The sequence below is a fragment of the Leuciscus leuciscus genome, assembly GCF_965113295.1.
Source record: "Leuciscus leuciscus genome assembly, chromosome: 1".
NCBI classification, from domain to species: Eukaryota; Metazoa; Chordata; class Actinopteri; order Cypriniformes; family Leuciscidae; genus Leuciscus; species Leuciscus leuciscus.
This window is the reverse complement of record NC_138725.1, coordinates 56217356-56236359: the sequence shown is the minus strand read 5'-3', so window position 1 is coordinate 56236359 and position 19004 is coordinate 56217356. Positions and strand designations below refer to the sequence as shown.

The 19004-nt window shown below is 38.9% G+C and overlaps 1 long non-coding RNA gene across 1 annotated transcript in view; it reads right to left on the bottom strand.

Moving 5' to 3' along the window:
- Window positions 1-926: 926 nt before the first annotated feature.
- LOC309474529 overlaps window positions 927-19004 on the bottom strand; it is a 34381-nt gene continuing 16303 nt past the window's right edge. The window contains exon 3 of the long non-coding RNA XR_014197366.1: window positions 927-1126. This is a non-coding gene — a long non-coding RNA (uncharacterized lncRNA). The remainder of the gene's footprint in view (window positions 1127-19004) is intronic.

The following is a 19004-nucleotide window of genomic DNA, read 5'->3' as shown; positions in this document are numbered from 1 at the left end:
ATTCTGTCATCATTAATCACCCTCATGTCATTCTAAACCCATAAGAGTGGCGTTCATCTTCGAAACACAAATGAAGATATTTTTAATTAAATCTGAGAGATTTCTGTCCCTCCTTTAAAAGTCTATTCACCCAAATATTCAAAACTTTCATACAGAGATTGTAAAATAAATTCATATGAACCGAGCGGTTTAATCCAAGTTTCTAAAGAGACACACGCTGTATGATGAACAGATTTAATTTAGGTTATAAACACTGACTGCTCAGCGAACATACATACATACAGCACTCAAATATGGTAAACGGCAGCTCAACCGTCTTATGGGTTTGGAATGAAATGCGGATGAGTAACTGATGAAGGAAATTTCATTTTTGACTGAACTCTTTAATATGGACATAAAACCTAAAATATTATTTTTAATATCTTTTTTAGGTTTTATTTCTGAATAAAGAAAGTTTTGGGGTACAGTATTTGATGACAGAAATTTTATTTTTGGGTGATCTATCCCTTTAAGCCTAAGCCTAAGCCTAAATCACCACCTCAGATACTGCAAGTGGTTGATAAGAATGTTATTGGCCTAACCTCATATCTAAGCTTAACCCTTTCCATATCTCCAATCTTATCTGATTGGTTGATATGAATGTTGTTCCAGGACCAACAAAGATGTCCTACTTGGGTAAATCATGTTAAGCATGCTCTTATTCTCAGTCTCCCTCCACTCGTTCATTCAAACACCTCCCACAAACTGAATTAATATCCAGTCTGCATGCTTATTTACCTCTTCTGATCTTCCTCAGCCTGTCTTTTGCAACCCGACACTTAAAGTAATGAGAATAGAAGAGTAAATACTGCTTGTACATTTATGTCCCAATGAGTGCTAGTGGGTGTATATATACATGTGTTCACAGATGTCAAGACAGTTGATCAATACTTTGTGTACAAGGGTTTGGATATCTTAGTGTGAATGAGTGTGTAGGTGTGTGTAAAATAACTCACGCTCACTTGGGATTCTACCCCTGGTATCAATCACACACCACTGTGCTGATCCCAAGACACAACAGTGAGGGCTCCATCATCATCATCTGTCTGTTGCTGATGAAGAACGAGTGCAGGGGAAAAGCACGAGTCTAGGATGAAAGAGCAGCTGTGAGGGTGATGGTTCTCAGGGATCGCACAAAATTAGTAAAGCTCAACTTATACTTCTTTCCCTCCTTTCACATGCTAAAAGAACAGATGGAAAATACAGAGATGTGGAAAAAAAGATGATTATTTTTCCTGTGGCCAGGGATACAATGCCTGTTTCCATCAGAAGTGAAAATTTGCCCAGCTAAAAGGAGAGGGGGGAGATCTCAAGGAGGGCTCTTGAAAAGGAATAGATGAATTATGCACTGTCAAATTAATTAAAATGAATCAGTATTGTCTTGTTGTCCAGTGCAAATATATAATCATACTTAAACTAAATACATTTACTTATTTACTCTCATTTACTTTAGAATACATATTTTAAACAATAAACTTAAAATTGTAATAATGTAATACATTTCCCCCCAAAAAATCTACAATAATACATTTCAAATTGAAGTCCAATTTATTTATAAAGCAGTTTAAAAACTACAGAGTAGACCAAAATGCCTTAATTTGTACATAAAAACAGGGTCAATTTTTGATTCCATTTTGATTGAAATCACATAAATAATTTGATGCCTAAAAAAGCTCTCCGTCATATACAACAGGCCACTGGACAGCTCTCTAGATAAAACAAAAAGCAGATCTTTTTAGCCTTGCTCTCATTCACTCAAAGCAGTGATGAAGCGAAAGGCATCATTATGAATTCTCCATTGACTAACAGCTGCTGAGAGGCTCCTTCACATACAATAAATCAAGCCCTTAACATCATTCTTCACAGAGCACCGCACCAGCGCACTTCTCCCCTGAAATGATCACTGACATGTTAATATGCATATGTATAGCTCAATGATGCTACTGTCACTCCTGACCTTCATGTAGTGCAGCAAACAGCTTCCGTTTCCTCCCTTTGTTTTCCCCTACCTCATTACATGTCTACATCTATTCATCTCTAAACTCACAAGCATATTAGGCGAAACTTTAGAGTCTTTTTAGAGTCTTTGCACAAAACACAGAAACTTCTTGAGAGCGGTATATATATATATATATATATATATATATATATATTTATATATAAGGCAGCCAGGGTCAACCTTAATTACAGAGAGTGCGAGTTTTATGCGGCTAGTATTAATAAGTGCTTGCTTGCTCATATCCAGCCTAACCTCAAGCAACACATTTTTAATTGATGCTGTGGGACCATGTCGACACAGCACTCATGCTGCCTGAGAGAGTGTGAAATAAAAGACTCTTTCTTTGGGAGAAATCCATATCTTAGCACATCAACAACCTCACATAAGCATCGGTGGGCATTTAAAAGGGATAGTTCACAAAAAAAATTCAATTTTGTTGTTTACACACACTCATGTCATTCCAAAATTACTTTGTGTGTAAAATGTTTGTGTCCATACGATGAAAGTAATTGTACACTACAGTTCAGAAGATTTAAAAAAAATTTTGGGATGAAGTCTCTTATGTTCACCAAGGCTGCATTTATTTGATCAAAAATACAGTAAAACAGTAATATTGTGAAATATTATTTCAATATAAATATTATTATTTGAATATATTTTAAAGTGTAATTTATTCTTTGATGAAAACAAATATGAAAACAAATATCAGTAGAACAGCATTTACTTAAAATGGAAATCTCTTCATTATAAATGTCTTTAAAGCATTCTTGCGGTATAATATATATATATTTTTTCCTTAAATGAAATCTTACTGACCCCAAACTTGTATTACAGAAAATGCTAAGACATGTTTCAAAATGTCTTCTTTTATGTTCCACAGAAGAAAGAAATGCTTACAGGTTTGGAACGACATGAGGGTGAGTAAACAAAGTCAGATATTCATTTTTGGGTGAGCTATCCCTTACCACCATGCATGTCATTTCACCCATGCCAGTTTAATAGATGACAAAACCATTGTAAACAACAAAACATGTCAAAATGATCAGAGCTATGTGTTGCACATAACCACATCTCAAATGGCTTGTTCTATTTTCATCCTGTAGTGATTTGAGTGCGTCTTGTATGAGCGGTACTATCTTTCCCAGGCAAACGTCAGTTACAGCGACAGGAGGGTCAGCAGGGACAAAAAGGATCCAAGAACTCATTTGTTTCCAGAGCGCAGGGTTCTCCATTTCAGGCCTTTGGGGAATGTCGGAGGCACCTTGAAGCATCGGTGGAACAGATGTCCCTGCACGGAAGCAGCTGAGGACACAAAAACATAACGCAACTGACGTGTATCAGAATGTACTCCTGAAGGGGGTCTGCCATCGGGACATGAGTCAAACACACCCCTCCCTGTCGGACCACCCATTAAACTTTCATTTAAGAGATCGGAGCAGCTGTTCTGGCAGTATCCTTTGCATTTCTTGACATTTGTAATGGCATTACAGGGCTGCTCTTACATAAACGTCTCTGACAGACCTAATAGTAACTTACTTTCTAGCTCTGACATCATAGTGGGTCACAGCAGGGCACGGGGAGTGCGGTACACAGCGTGCTGCAGCCTCTTCAGCGTGACGGATGATAAATCCATCCACTTGTCCAACAGAAAACACTCCTGCTATCCCAAGAGGAGCACATCCATAAAGATATCAGAGCCAAACTTGCCCACAAACATTCATCCATCATAAAGGAGTGGAGCCGGCGGCCAGACGAGTCTGAGAGCGGTTAGAGAGCTGATGTGCCCCAGTACTGACTCAATCACTGCCAGGGAACCCGGCTGTCATCAGTGACCTCTGGGTGTCTGACTGGATGACCCTTATGGTGATAGACAAATCGCTTGCTGCATAGAGGACCTTGGGACAATCTGACCTGGGACCACTGCTGGAAAAAATACTCCATGAGCAGGTTTTCAAAACGAAAATGATTTCTCCTCAGTTTACTTAGGCTAATTAAAATGAGGTGCAGCACAGTTCTTGATTTTTGCAATAAATTTGAAATAATAAATTACAAATACTTCATGAGTTTGCATTGGGACTACATTAAGGGGAATTTCATTTACGTACTGATTCAGGTAGAGTAAATAGCAAATAACTTCTTACAGCATCATTGTGGAAACGTTTTGTTCACTTATACTGTTTCCACTTGTAATCTGTTTCAAATGAAGCTTTTTTATTTTTGAACTGATTCTGATTCACAGTAGTTTTTAAATCGCATCACTGCATATTTGAACCATTTCATTACAGAAAAACAGCAGATAAAATATTTTGCGATGCCACTTTGCATTCCAGCCCAAGTAAGAACAACACATTTTTACCTCTTTATGGACAAATTTTACTGAAAATTACGCCGTTCAAATATCCAGTCAATTCCTGGATATACTCAGTAAATATTTGCTGTTCAAATACCTAGTTCATTCCAATAAAACATCAGATCATTTTATTGACTATCGCATTTAATCCCATTCAGTAAAATGTTTCTTTAAAAAAAGAAAAAGAAATCCAAAATAAATCTTTATTCAAGTGATTTTGTTCATTTGAGCAGAGTTAACAGTATGTATTCAATAGCCAAATTCCATGAACACATCACCATATGCAATCTTTGATCATATTTTGAATTAGGAAACCATTATAATGCAGCTAAAGATACATTATGAGAAACATAATTGATTTACTTCCTGAGTTTTCATTCATTTGTCACGTGACAGACACAATAAATACACTGTTCATGAACAACCCATCACTAGAATCTTCTTAGCTTAGCATCATTGTTATGTAGAGTGGAACTTCCAGATGACATTACACACTTCACAAGGCTGTTTCTTTATTTTTTGTTGTCCAAACAGAAATTAAGCATGGTAATGTGTGATTTTACTAGCTAATAGTTAACTGATAATGATTCAGTTGAGCATTGGATTTGACATTTGAAATTTACTCAGTTCGGTTCTGTTTTCACTATACAAGGTGTCTGAACAGAGTTTGTAGTTAAGTTTAATGTTAAATAAAGCCATAATTAAATTAAATTCAGCTCAAGAATTAATTCTTGAGACATAGACACTAATACCTGGCAACATTACTGAGAGAAACTTCTGTGCTTGGAACAAAATACTTGAGCTTCAGTGTGAAGTGTAGGAGGCTATGCTAATTTTGCATGTAGCTGTTTAAAGATATAAAGCGCCACTAAATTTAGAAAAACCTTCCACAATCAAGCCAACCGACAATCACTGTGCAGAAACATACTCCTCCTCTGCCTATGCTAGGCTTACATGCTCTAATTACCATGAAGATTTTTGCAACCCCACGGTAACGACAAACGTCCATGGCCGCAATCAGAATTAGATATTATTCATTGAAATCACTACCACCTTAATTATGACCGCACAAGCTGTGACATTTCTGAGATGATGATTGAAGGCTGTTGCCTCGATTACACCGACAGACTGACGGATGAAATCCATGCCAGGCAGTCCACTTAAAAAGTAGAGGAGTGTGTTTTGCATTCATATGACTAAGTTTATGTGTGGGAACGTTTCTGTCAGAGCCTGAGAGTAAAAGCTAAGTTTTTAATCTTTCCATCAACTCCGTTTCAATCAGACTCAACAGTATTCTGAGTCAGCGGCGAAGCTTGCGGCTCTCAAATCATTCACTCTGCAACGCCGATGAAAAGGGCCGCAGGACTCAGCAATCACCTGAGCCCCAGAGTCCTGTCAGCATCCGTCAGCCCCGCGACCGGCTGTGCTGCTGCGGAAACAAAGGCCTGTGTGGGAGGCCGTCACTCTCCAAAGAGTCTGCAATCAGGAAAAACATAACTCTCAAACCCGCACTATTGGCCGCATAAGACTGTTGATGGCATAATAGTAATTGCAAGCTAGGATAATTTTAGGTCACGTTATTTCTGTTTTTGGTGGGACCCCGCTGGCCTGACATACCGAAGACACACATGGCACTGACATGGGTGAGAATTGGGAGTGGATTAATAGCATGGAATCAAGTTATTGCCAGGTTGAAAAATGCCACGGTCTGACTGAGCCTAAGAGAATAATGAGAGACCATAATTTTTAATGCCAGGCTAAAATAAACAGTAAGTGGCACAAACTACTTTGGTGGTACTATGGCACAGTGGTGGTCTCAGATGGTAAGACTATACTTTGAGATCCTGTATAGTGAGTGAGGTGTAAAAGTCTGAGATCGCATTGAAAATAGATGTCAATATTCAATTTAAATCTGGAAATACCAAAAGATTTACATTTTCAAAAAATCGTGTTTACACAAAATTCTGCTCTATTTCCAGTTGACTCATCAAATAAGCAAGTTTTTCAGAAGAACATTGTTTTGGTTGTGCTTTGGCTCTGCATGACTGTGTGGATGAATATGGTTATCCTACTGCTCATAAAACATTCACTACTAGTCTTAAGAGAGATAACCAGTTTAGATGGAGAGGATCTCAAGCTGACGTAACTGTAGCTATAAACACTAATAAACATGGTACTTCCTTGAAAACAAATTCCAGCACAGCGCTACAACAACCATAATAAAATGACCCTTCACTTTAGATAGAAACAGTGAACTCTGTTAGAGAGCCACATATGGCAATATATCTGTTCAATAAAACACCTTACTTACCTGTTGAGTAAAGGCCAATTTACTTTACTTGACAAAACCGCAATTTTCTCAGCTTTTTGCTCAAAATGTTGCTTTTTTTTATGAAACTTACTCACATTCAAGTGTTGATAAAAAAAAGAATGCATGTAGCTAGAAAACTAATTTTAAAAAGCGTTTGTGGCAGACTGCATAGTGTTCCAGTTTCCATGACAGCTGGCGAAATGCTCTCAGCTTACAGGCTAAATGTAAGAGGATGAGGGCCTGGGAGGAAGAAGGAAACGTGAAAATCGCACTCCAATCTTGACAAATAAATTAGCTTTAAAATGAGGTGAGTGAGTGGAGATGTCGAGAATACATGCGAGCATTCTCTACCTTTGCTCCTCTTCAATTTGCCAATTTCATCTTGGAGATCAATTATAGCCTCCAAAAGTCACTGAAAAAAACAAGTATAAAAGCCTACACATATAGTCTTTGAAGCACCCTCTCCATGTTCCTCCGGATTCAACCGTCTGTGTTCTTCTTCCCAGGCACATCCCGTTGCAGGAGAAATTATGTCAGCAGAAATATAACAGTTTATCACCAGCGCAGGATGAAAGGATTGCTGCATGTCTGTTACCGTTCAGAGAAAACCAAAACAGAAAAGTAATCACTGGATGTGACAAAGAGGCCTGTGTTTCAGTCAAGAACATGATAGAGGAAATGTAAAAAACTTTTGGTAAAAATAAAGTGACACCCACTGTGGTATCAAGAAACCTTCATAAAGCAGTGTGGAAAGTATGTAATTAATAATTTTCCACTTGTAAATACTTTTTTAATTAACTTAAATTGGGCACCAAGCACTACAGCTAAATTTAAATGTGATCTAATCCACCAATATTCAGGCATGGCTATGTCCTGCTAAGGTTCATAATAGTGAGGGCATCGAAATGATCTGAAAAGTCAGTGGACATTATAAACCTTATCTGCTTAGCTTATGAGTATTAATTGGCTTATGACTGTCATAAAATTCTTATTTGCTGAAAGGCATGTAAGTGGGAGCTTTCTATATTAGGATTAAAAAATACAATGCAAATGTTAAAGAAGTTAATTGTGACTTTATATTTCACCAAATTGTCTTTATATCTCAGATGTGACTTAATCTCACTATTGTGACTTTGTTTTAAAAATGTTTACTTTGAGATGGAAACAGGCTTCCATACAGATATGAGACTTGTAGAAAGTCATGTATTCTTGCATAATCCTAAAATATTTAAATTAAAAAAGTACTGTATTATTGTTTTAAAGCAAAAAAAAATGTCTGAAATTCCTAGAAAATATCAGGCGAAAACATACCAATATTTTCCCCAACCCACAACCCCAAAGTTATATTTCACATCCCCAATCTTTAATGCTCAAGTCTTTGTTCTCAACGATCTGCCTGCTTTGGTTTTCTAGCCTTCTTTAATCACATCTGAACCATGAAGAATCTTTAAAAGAAAGTTCAAGTAAATCCACCCAGAGAAGACCTCAGCCCACTACCAAACACCGGCACACAAGGGAAGTCTTTCCCCTTTCAAAGATTTTATAGATTTACTGTGGGCGAATCATAGCATAAGTTTCCATGGCCTCTAAAATGACAGTGTCCCACAGCGTGCTCTATACATCAGTCTCAAGAGATTCGGAGGAAGCGTGTGCAGCGTTCACAAACTTACAAGAACCCGCCACTGAAAGATTATGCAGTGAATCGCAGGCAGTAATCATATTATAACGAGATGAATGGCTACAATTTCTTTTCAATCACTTTCATTGCAGTCCCAGTTTGATCCAGTTGAAGGGGTGTGTTTGTGCCCTGCATAATTGAATTTATCCATATATGTATTACCTTCGATTTAAGCCGATGCAGGTTATCTTATGGCCTTAAGAAATACAGATATCTACAGATATCGACAATACGGATGAATGACTACAGACATGTTTGGCCAACCCTATGACAGTACTTTACGCACAAATGTGTCTTCATGCGCGCAGACAGCTCAGATTAACCTCATGTAGCTCACCTTTATGAGGGGTTTCCACGGACAACAGAGGGAGGCTTGTTTTATCCAATTATACCTTTGCCTCAGCCTATATGCTTTGCCACTGACAACTACATGTTTGGTGGGCTAACAAGATCAAATTGAGGTGATGACCGCAAGGTCAGCTGTTAAAGCACTGATTTGAACACTATTAATTTACTGGAGATTCCTAATGTGCTGTTGGAACTAGTTAAGTCATTCATAACTCAAATTAAACACCGAAATGTGTATTAAAGCTGGTAGTAAACCACTATAGAGATTCAAATATGCCATTTACACATTTGCTCTCAAATGCTTATGTATATCAAATCAACATAACAATCACACACCACTGTAAAAAAAATGTAAAATGTGTAAAATTTAAGGTAAAAAAATCGGCAGCTGTGGTTGCCAGAACTAGCAACATTTGAGGTTTTACAGACTGAATATAAATGTATCATGTTTAAACTGATAGAATGTTAAAATACCTTTTGAAGAACTAAAATCTGTTTTGTACCATTACTACCGTGACAACCACCAAAATACACAGATGATAATTAGAAAGCCACATGATGAATCAAACTTCACCAACAGCAGCTTTTGCCCATGTTAAATATTACATATCGTTAGCCTCATAGCATAATTGCCTAAGTCATATTTCACTTCATGAACATGCGTATTACGTGTTCAGTCTATAGTGTTTCATTGCCATCTAATGGCCTGGCAGCAGAATACAGCATTTTTTGTCGTTTTCGCGGATTCCGTGTGAATGGGGATCGTTTTGACAATGGACACGTGTCGTCTGTACGCGGAAAACTCAAAGGAAAAACTTCTCAGTTTTAAGCATATCGTTGTCGTATAAACATACCCCAGACTCATGTTCTGATTACTACCACTTATTCTGCCATTTAAACCCTGTCCACTCAGTCATTCATTGCTAAGTCACTACGGCATTTCTGAGCGACCTCTTGATTATCCGTTCCCTGGTTTTGACCCTGTTGCCTGTGTTCCTGCCCTGGTATATGTCTGGATTGTTTGCCTGTGTTTTTTTACCTTTGCCTGTTTTTGGACTTTGATTGTGGATTACCCTTTCAATAAATACTGCGTTTGGATGCCTTGTGTCTCGGAGCAGTTCATGACAGCAATAAACATTCATTTAACAACATGAGATGGAACTTTAAATCATAATGTACAAATATGATTAGAAAAAACGGTACCATACGGTTATCCGGACCACACGATTGCCTACCCCTAACCCCGCCCCTAAACCTACCCGTCACTGGGGTTAAGACCAATCATACGATAGCCTACCCCTAACCCTGCCCCTAAACCTACCCGTCACTGGGGTTAAGACCAATCATACGATGGCCTACCCCTAACCCCGCCCCTAAACCTACCCGTCACTGGGGTTAAGACCAATCATACGATGGCCTACCCCTAACCCTGCCCCTAAACCTACCCGTCACTGGGGTTAAGACCAATCAATCATACGATGACCTACCCCTAACCCCGCCCCTAAACCTACCCGTCACTGGGGTTAAGACCAATCATACGATGGCCTACCCCTAACCCCGCCCCTAAACCTACCCGTCACTGGGGTTAAGACCAATCAAACGATGGACTACCCCTAACCCCGCCCCTAAACCTACCCGTCACTGGGGTTAAGACCAATCAGGGATGACTATACGGGACTAAAAGACACACGTGTGGTCCGGATAACCGTATAGTTCCGAAAAAACTAACAAGAAACAGTTATTTCAGTGAAAAAACATTAAATGTGAGGTGTTCTGGCAATGTAAAATTTTATGTTTTTCATTGTATATTATAAGATGATTTTTTTCACTTCTAAAAACTGCATTTTAAATGTAACTAAATTTAACAGTATTTTACTGTAAAATTATGTGAAATGTCACACTAGATTTATTACAGTTTCATACAATAGTTCATAATTTATCTCACACATTACAGCCCCTGATAAAAGCTGTGTTTGGTAGAGAGTATCTAAAGGACAGTCAGACAAGCAGACAGCATGTGTGCGTGTGGATGAGCCAGATGAAGATAAAGAGGCTTTAGAAACAAACAGCTCTGGGAGGGAAGCACACAAAGCAGGCATCAATATCAATGACGGGATCCTGAGGTGAGTTCAGTGCTGAAGAGAAATACAAGCGTGAATAGTGATGTGCTCCTGCTGCAAATTTATAACCGCATACACCTAATAATGCAGCGCAAACTTAATCTTGCGAAATGGACTTTTGTGACCATTTAAGGCAAATCACATGGCTTTAACACCCACACTACACTGGTTAATGTAGTTGTTGTATGGGATGCTAGTGTTGTCCCAACACTAGCATCCCATAATGGGGTTCTTATTGTTCATAAAGTGCAGCATGAGAAAAAGGAAGACTTAAGCAACTCGGGTTTGCTTTTTATGCATAAAGACATCATGCACGGCTGAAATTCTTATAGAAATGCAATTGGGTTTTTTGCCATCGGCTTCACCTCACATCCCACAAATTACCTCCATCTCAAATCCCCTCCATCCAATTGTATCTCTATCTTCTTTTGTCTCCAACACTAGAGTCAGCGCTATACACGGCTCAGGCTTTCCCTTCATTATTCCTCTGTCTCTAATTTACCAGAGGAGCTACAGACAGTCTGATTTATACGTGAGCAAGAGCTACACCGAATTGTGCATGGCATAGTCTAGACTGAGCATTACACATAGCTGTATTGATTTCCATCTTTATGCAAATGCCTTTAAGCCCATATAAATGTTCCTGTGCTGTTTGTCAAACAGACGCCAACCTCCTCCGGTGTATCCGATGTAGTTTACTTCTACAGATGGGTATCTCTACGTACACACACACACACACACACACACACACACACACACACACACACACACACACACACACACACACACACACACACACACACACACACACACACACACACACACACACACACACACACAGGCATTTAACTTTGACAATCAAGGGTAATGTATAGAGGTAGAACAGCCCTGATGCACAAGAGAGATGTAGTTCCTGTGAAAAACACCCATCAAGGTGCAACAGTGAGCTCTTTATTGAAGGCAATTAAGGCAGGGCGGTGGCCAATTGTATGTGTCCCCTGCCATTAGACTAGCCCACTTTCTGCAGATTCGAACAGATGGGCCGCATTAACCCTGCATGGCTGGCAGTCACTGTCTATAACATCTTTTTAAAAAGGTCATGAGATCAAGGGCAATTTTGAGACTAAAACATTACTGGGCCAATGTGGTTTAATTGTTGGGGACAGTTCCCCACCTGGCCATGTCTGCTGCGCTGCTTTGTTACAGCTTGACAATCTCTGTAGCTGAATATTCATTCAGTCATTGTCATTCCGTGGGCACAGGACATTAATTAGTCAGCATTTGTCAGAATATTGGCATTAATAATGCATTTTTAATGAGGAAATAAAGGTTTCAGCTAAGAGATATATATATATATATATATATATATATATATCTCGGAGTGTTTGACATGGTAAGGGGAATGACAATGTCCCATTGGTGGAATAGATCTGCTACGCTGCTGCTGCTTTTACTGCTGCTGCTGCTGCGGCAGAGCAAGTTCGGGACTTGCTACTGCCAATACATACACAGACGCGCTGCTGTGAGCAAGTAAGAAATGCTGCTGCTGTACAATATAGCACACATTAATTCCTCGTATCAGATCTACACAGGTGGAGCTGGGGAAGGTAGAGGGTTTCTGAAAGCATACTGCACTGCTAGCAAATGCTGACCAAGTATTTGAAGGCTGAGCATACAAGCTCATTGGCTACTGATACAGCAAGAACCAATCAGCTGTGCCCTATAGAGAGTGATGATTGCAAGCAGGTTGAGTTAAGGACAGAACTTTGTGTATATACATATATACTCATATTATATACTATTAATAAATTAAATTAATATTAATATATGTTAATTATATATAATAATTATAATTATATATAAATTATGTATATACAAATATTACATTTAATATTAAATAGTATAAAAAAAATCAAGAAAAACAAATTATATATACTAAGTAGATATATTGTTCAAAAATATGACAAAATACTTTTCACATACTATATAGTTGGAAAGTAGAAATATTTAAACACCGGATAGTACGAATAATTATTTAGGCAAATATGGCAAAGAAAAGTGAAATTAGTTCTGAGAAAAGGTCTAAGGAATCATTCTATCTAATGCAATTACATTTTAAGTGTGTCTTCAGTGTCCAAATACGCTCAGACTGATATTCTAAAATTATCTTAAATCAAACTGTTTGCCCCATACAGAATCTCTTCATTCCTTTTTGTTTTCTAGAGGTGTGTGTGTGTGTGTGTGTGTGTGTGTCTGTGTGTGTGTGTGTGTGTGTGTGTGTGTTTTAACCATTTAACCAAAATTACCCTGTTGAAAATAGAGCTGGGGCACTAGCTCTGTGTGATGGCATTTGGAATATCTGCTTCATCCATAAGCATTATAGGGAAGAGAGGGCGACAAGCTTAATCAAAGAATTCATTCTGTCTCTTTCCACACCACACGGCTCATGTCTGACAAATCCAATTACGCGATACACCCACCCACTCTCAGAGAGCTGGGCAACTGCTCGCAGCCCCCCAATCACCCCTTTTGCCTCCTGGGATTTAGTCAAAACACATCAGACTCTCCTCCTCTTTGCTCCAACCTTCTGCATATACAGACAGTGAGGTGAAGGAGCACTGCAGGTTTGATGAGGTGATGAGAGCTGGGAAAAAAGTGTGTGAACGGCAAGTGAAAGCATCACAGATGGTGGCAGCTCTCGTGTCAGTTGTGTGATTCAAAAAAATAAATAAAAAAAATCACATTTTCCTCTTCTGAGATCAAACTGACAAGTCATTTTATTTTACGGTGCACAGACTTGCTGATTGTGATGATGTGCACAAACACAATTGACCTTTTCCTTTTACTGTTGGTCCAGAGATTAGGTCTGTAGAAATTAGCTGAAAATGACCTGAAAAAACCTGAAATGTAAACGACAATATCAGGAAAGAAACATCAAAATCAAAAACTTAACCATTAACAAACAACAAATAATCACATTGAGTGTTTGTTGACATAAAACAATGTAAAGTGATTTGAACCACTGTCGCTGACCAACTCATTAGACAATTTCACTCAATAATTACCATCTAAGTGTGATTTGTTTCCTACTTCTATTCTAATTCACCCTACATGTTTAACCTCAAATACATGGTGGTGTTAGATTTGTACCACATTACTTCATATATATTAAGAATCAAGCCAAAAAAAATCATATAAGGATTTTGTCTTTGCACGGGTGGTTTGCCCTCCTAGGTCATCATACACACACTGTAACAATGACCATCATATCTTTTTTGTTTCCATGCTAACCATCCACAAATGACTAGCGTTGAGTGTGTCACAAAAAGCAGGTTGCAGAAGAGCACAAAACAAACGTTTTAACTCAAATGAAGTGCTTTTTACTGAATTAGTTGTCATGACAACAGCCGTGTGTTATGTTTACAGCTCCTCACACTACTGAGCGGCTGTTAATGAAAGAACTTCACCCTCTGTGTCTTTATATTCCAGGTTTGTCTCCAGCATGCCATACAAAATAAATGAACTGCTGCTGAATCACTAATTCACTACACTTTATGACAGAAATTATGAATGTCAGATGATTTGTGTTTTGAACCACCTTGATCAAGATTTCCTTCTCCTTTAGAGCTAATAAGTGCTGTTCTGGATCATATTCAGAGTAACTAAAATGATTTTTAATAGTTTTAGTTTATGTATGACACTATGAATGATATTCTATAAAAACCATATATCCGCTCTTTGCACCGTTCTGCAGAAGAATATTTTTGTCAAAATAGAGAACAAATCCAAAGGATATACTATGAGAACAATCATTTACAGTAATAATTAACTGATTTGCAAAAATCCTTTAGTGAATCGGGGGTACAACATAACAGACAACAGCAGGCACAATTCATTCTATGTAAAGTTCTCCCTTATGTTTTACACTCTTGGCTTTGCTCTTTTGCTGATGACACATATGTCATTTATATCCCATCTTTTGATTTCCTGTACTTCGCCATATAACCAGTTAATTAAATTCATTAATCGTTGTTATGAAACTCTTGTCCACTGATCCTTCATGCATCAGCTGTCACTGATGCGTTTTTCATTTTTACAAGACATGATCTCAAATACGCGGTTCATGCAGAGATAGTTTAAAGCGTTTTCCTTTTTTTCGCCGCTGAAGAAGATCATTCATCGTGCTTCTTAATTGCCAAAATATCATTGCTCATCCTCTCTAGCTCCTGTGTGCTCATCAGACTTGGCAGTGGTCCTAATTAAGCTAAGTTTGCAGGAGTTTGGCACCACGGAGTTGCAAGCAATTAAACAACGACAAGTGTCATAACCCCCACAGTTATAGCAGCAGGCCTGAAAGCCCCTTGACACACCGGCACTCCAACACCTCTTCCTTCATGCAGCGGGACACGGAAAAGCTTCATCACACCTGACTGAGACACATATGTGTGTTAGAAGACATCAGAAAAACTGGTAAATTGTGCAAAAACAAAATGTATTCTTCTTGCCACAATGTTTTGCATCATTTTAGTCCAAGCTGCATGAAATGAATGGGATCCTTAAATTAAAATGTTCAAATGAATAACAAAAATCTTAAAGGGATAAGTGCTTAAAAAAAAAATAAAAAAAAATAAACATTTAGTCAATCTCATGTTGTTTTAAATCCATCTGCTAAGACAAAAGGTGAGTTTTTGAAGAATATCTTGCCATTTTCTATGAAATAATTTTCCCAGTTGTATCATGCCTCCCCGTTTCCTGTCACACTTTGACAGCGGGTGCTTCAGCAACCAGTATTACATGATATTTAATGACTGTTCTGTAATGATTTGTTTTACATTGTTTTACATTCAAAAGTTTTGATTGATAAGATATTAAATGTTTTTGAAAGCGGTTTCTTATGCTCAGCAAGGCTGCATTTATTTGATCAAAATACAGTAATAAATATTATTGTGAAATATTATTACAATTTAAAATAACTGTTTTCTGTTTTCTCAGCCTCCCTGGGAAAGTCTATGCCAGGGTACTGGAGAGGAGAATACGGCCGATAGTAGAACCTCGGATTCAGGAGGAACAGTGTGGTTTTAGTCCAGGCCGTGGAACACTGGACCAGCTCTATACAGGGTGCTGGAGGGTTCATGGGAGTTTGCCCAACCAGTCCACATGTGCTTTGTGGATTTAGAGAAGGCATTCGACTGTGTCCCTCGCGGCGGCCTGTGGAGGGTGCTCCGGGAGTATGGGGTCCGGGGTCCTTTGCTAAGGGCTGTCCGATCCCTGTACGACCGGAGCAGGAGTCAGACTTGTTCCCGTAAGTAAGTCAGACTTGTTCCCGGTGCATGTTGGACTCCGGCAGGGCTACCCTTTGTCGCCGGTTCTGTTCATAATTTTTATGGAAAGAATTTCTAGGCGCAGCCAGGGGCCGGAGGGTGTCGGGTTTGGTGACAACACGATTTCGTCTCTACTCTTTGCGGATGATGTTGTCGTGTTGGCCTCATCAAGCCAGGAACTTCAGCATGCACTGGGACGGTTTGCAGCCGAGTGTGAAGCGGCTGGGATGAGAATCAGCACCTCCAAATCCGAGGCCATGGTCCTCAGTCGGAAAAGGGAGGCTTGCCCACTTCAGGTTGGTGGAGAGTTCCTGCCTCAAGTGGAGGAGTTTAAGTATCTTGGGGTTTTGTTCACGAGTGAGGGAAGGATGGAACGGGAGATTGACAGACGGATCGGTGCAGCTTCTGCAGTAATGCGGTCGATGTACCGGCCTGTCGTGGTGAAGAAAGAGCTGAGCCGCAAGGCGAAGCTCTCGATTTACCGGTCAATCTACGTTCCTACTCTCACCTATGGTCATGAGCTATGGGTACAGGCGGCCGAAATGAGCTTTCTCCGCAGGGTGGCTGGGCGATCCCTTAGAGATAGGGTGAGAAGCTCGGTCACTCGGGAGGAGCTCAGAGTAGAGCCGCTGCTCCTCCACATCGAGAGGGGTCAGCTGAGGTGGCTCGGGCATCTGTTCCGGATGCCTCCTGGACGCCTTCCCGGGAAGGTGTTCCGGGCGCGTCCCACTGGGAGGAGACCCCGGGGAAGACCTAGTAATGATACGTAATGATATGACGCAGCGCATGCCGCCTGATAATAGGCTACCGAGCTGGGGACTATTTTCAGGCACTGCGTCATATCATTACGCCTGCTGGACTCATGGTACGGCAGCAAAGTTTCTTGATTATTACGCAGGAATGAGAGTATAGTTCCTAGCCATATCAGCCTAGAAAATCGCAACTTTACATTTTCCGTCGGTCTTAGTACATGATGTAACTACAGAAGAGTCAAGTTTTAAATAGGAAAAATATTGAAACTCTTTGTTAATTTTTTTTGAGAGAGATGCTAATGGTCTTGTCCGGTTCAATTCATTATGCTAAGCTATGCTAAAAGTGGGACCCCCAGACCCGGAGATCGGCTGAATGGATTCCAAAATGATAAAACTCAACTGTTTAACTCTGGGGGAGTTGTAAAATGAGCCTATTTCCAAAAAAAGTGGAGTATCCCTTTAATGCATCCCTGTTAGTGTACATACCAAACAAAATGTCAACATACAATATGGAGTTCAAAACAATATTTTTATTAATGTTTGAAGGAGCATGCAAATACAATAAACATCAACTGGGCGTATTTCAAAAGACTACCCTTACGAAAAAGAAGTTTATTCAAGTGTACTATTAGTAAACCTACTTCTTTTAAACTAAAAATAAGAAAGTCTACTTTTTATGTACTTCTCAGAAATACTTAAAAAAGTACACTTGACATATATTGACAAAAGTCAAAGTACATTTGGCCTATACTTATACTCAATCCTTTAAATCAAGCTATACTTAAAAGTAAAGTATAGCCTACTTACATAAGTATACTCGGCTTGTAGTTGAGTTTACTCTTTTGATTGACTAGCCCATTAAATACTTGATATATTGATATTGATTTATAAAGAAAACAGATATGCTCCTAATTCTGAGAATCTGAATTTTTGTCTAGGTTAGTGACAGTCCTCTGGTAGCGTACATAGGAATTCACTTTTCCCGCCATTGATTGAATTTTCCGGCTATCCATGTTTCACTGTTATACGGTAGAGGGCGATATTACGCATCTTCTGAAATAGTACAGAATCCCCGGATCAAAACAAAAGATCCAAAAGAAGCAGAAACAAGTGATAGAAGATTGTTTATGCACATGCAAAATAACGCGATCATCAAACATTAAACAGCATATAAGTTCAAAACTGCTTAACGTTACTGAATGAAATGTCAACCCAGGAAGGGTTAACGACTGCGAAGCTTTGGGTGTTGATGGACTCCATCTACTCCATCTATGTTGTGATCATCGTTCTGAATCCGATCTGGACGTAGTCTTTGACAAAAATGCGATTTTCTCAGATTTTTGTTAAAAATTTTTTGGTGAAACTGCCGCTGTTGTACTGTGGCTGCCATCGCATCATCCAAGTGAATGCTGGACACTGGTGGTGGTTGAGGAGAGATCCCCTGACTGGATTGTACAGCGCTTTGGGTGTACAGTAGTACATATGAAAGCACTATCTAAATGCTTCTTTCATTCATACATTCATAGTAAAAACTACTGTTACACTTAAAAATATACTATAATACACTAAAAAGTGGCCCAATTTAGACCCAATTAGTATTGAAACAGTACACTTACAAGTATACTTCTGGTAAATTGATAATATATTATTGTACTTACTACATAAAGTATAATAAAAAATATGTTTGATCTTTACCTAAGTATACTTAATACAATTTTTGTAAGGGTCTGCTGCATAAAGCTTTGATTGCTGAATGCATGGTAGTGGAATTCATAGTGTTCCAGACTACAAAAAAAACAAAAACAAAAAAAAAACACTACAGAGCCTTGTGTTACCGCAATTTATTTAAATTACAAAGGATATGACTGGTAATGGAGATGTCCCTTCAATTTTAAAAGATAATTTTCCCCCGAGTTGCAAATGTGCTTCAATCAGACACAGTTAATATAGCCAATTAACAGAGTGATGTGAATTCTAACCAGAGGGGAACAAAAAGGTTTGGTTTTGTAGCTGCAAACATGAGCTGAATGGTTGGGGAGACCACTGACAAACTGAAGGTGGAGAAAGAGAGAGAGAAACAGAGAGA